This window comes from Octodon degus, unplaced genomic scaffold, assembly GCF_000260255.1.
Source record: "Octodon degus isolate 3935 unplaced genomic scaffold, OctDeg1.0 scaffold00189, whole genome shotgun sequence".
NCBI lineage: Eukaryota > Metazoa > Chordata > Mammalia > Rodentia > Octodontidae > Octodon > Octodon degus.
In genome coordinates, this window is record NW_004524765.1 from 1751417 (window position 1) to 1753488 (window position 2072).

The window sequence follows — 2072 nt, forward strand, 5'->3', positions numbered from 1 at the left end:
CCCAATCTTGTCTGATCTCGGAAGCTAAGCAGGGTCGGGCCTGATTAGTACTTGGATGGGACATGGCAGGTATAAGGGAAACAGGTACTCTGCTATTTTTTTTTTTTTTTTTTTTGGTGGAACCTGGAATTGAACTCAGAGCCTTGCACTTGCCAGGGAAGCACTTATTCTACTGAGCCATCTCCCCGGCCCCTCTGCTACATTATTGATGAAATATAAATTGGTACCTTTCTGTAGAAGGCGATTTAGCAAGAGCTATCAAAAGCTAAAATACATTTATCTTCCAACTTCCAAATCTCACTTTTAAAGTTAAATTATACAGATATATTTACACATAAGCCACATGACACATCTGAAGCTATCTGCCGCAGTCACAGTAAAATTCAGTTGCAATCTTTTGAGGAGGGGTACATTTTTGAGACAGAATCTCACTGTATAGTCCAGATTGTCCCTGAACTTGCAATCTTTTTGCCTCAGCCTTCCAAGTGCAAAGATTAGGGTACAGGTGTGTGTGACTGAGCCAGGCTTTGATTATAATCTTACATGTCCACCAGTAAACAATTGGATAAATCATCTAATGTAATAAAATTCAGCCATTTAAAAAATGAAATAGGATGGTGCATACAGTTCAGAAGTAGAGCATGTGTTTAGCATGCACAAGTCCCTGCTTAAATCCCTGGTAGTAACAAATGGGGAAATATGGAGTATCTCTGTATTAAAAACAAATAACATCTAAGACACATTAAGAACAAAAATCACGCTGGGGAGATGGCTCAGTGGAATAAGTGCTTCCCTGGCAAGCGCAAGGGCCTGAGTTCAATCCCTGGTTCCGCAAAAAAAAAAAAAAAAGAAGAAGAAGAAGAAGAAGAAAAATCAAAACATGAAACAGGACTAACACTTTTGTTGGAATCGAAAGAGTCACTTGTATTGAAAAGTGCCAATACCCACAGCCTTCTATATGCTTAAAACATTTCTTCAAGGACACACAAGAAAGTCAATCAGTTTGTCATCCTAGCAATGAAATTAGAATATGGCTAATTTCGATTGAGTACATACTCTACCTTTGAATTATATATTACATAGATAGCATCATTTACTCAATAAATTAAATAATTCAAAATTAATTAACTTAAAAGTTTCTATAAAAACAGAGAGACAGACAGGTTACTGGTACAGTGGTTAAAACACAGAGCTCCATTTGCTTAGGTTTCAAGGCCTGCTGCTGTACTTACCCACCCAAGTGGGCATAGTGGTTAAAGCTTCAATTTCTTCTGTGTTGATACCTAACAATGGCACTGAACCATATCATGTTTTTATAAAAGGGTAAGATAATGTACATAACGGTATCAGCACAGATTGTTAGGGGGACATGGTAATTACTCAGCAGAGATTCTTGTTTCTCAGGAAACTTTTTTTTAACCTGCTTGTCTCAATTACTCTTTCCTTGCTGCTGGGACAAAATATCCAATACCCAAAATTAAGGCCGGAAAGGTTTATTTAGCTCACTGTTAGTGGAAGTTTCATTTCAGCCTACACAGCTGGCTCTAAGGCAGAGTGGCACACAGCACAGAACAGCTGTTCAGGGCAGGGCAAAGAGCAAGAGCACAGGAAGGGGCAGCAGCTCAGCAGCTAGCTAGCCTTTCTCCCCTCCTTTCAATTATAATGCAGATTACACACCCCAGGGCCAGGGCACAACACCTGCACCTGTGCCCCTGCGATCATCACAGGGCTCAAGAATCAATCACAAACTTCAAAAGCTGGCCCAAGACTGCATGAGGCTGCTGGGGGACACCTAGACACAAATCGTAATACTGCTTTTGCTTTGTTTTAGGTTTTTTGTTTGTTTGTTTGTTTGTTTTGTTTTGTTTTTGAGATGAACTTTATCTTTTTTCCATAAATTTATTGAGAAACAAATAGCAATGAGACAGTTTCAAACCAAATTGGTAGGGCAGTTTCAATAATTAACAAATTACACACATTCTTCCTAGTCGTTAATTGCTGTACAAGATGCAGACATGATATCCTATTTACAAACACCATTAGAACAAATCCCTCTATTCATTAAGAGAATG

The 2072-nt window shown here is 38.8% G+C and overlaps 1 protein-coding gene across 3 annotated transcripts in view; it reads right to left on the reverse strand.

Annotated features, from left to right (window-relative positions):
- The window catches only part of Acap2 (ArfGAP with coiled-coil, ankyrin repeat and PH domains 2), a 137051-nt gene that overhangs the window by 87115 nt on the left and 47864 nt on the right, over positions 1–2072 (reverse strand). The gene's annotated exons all lie outside the window — the stretch shown is intronic.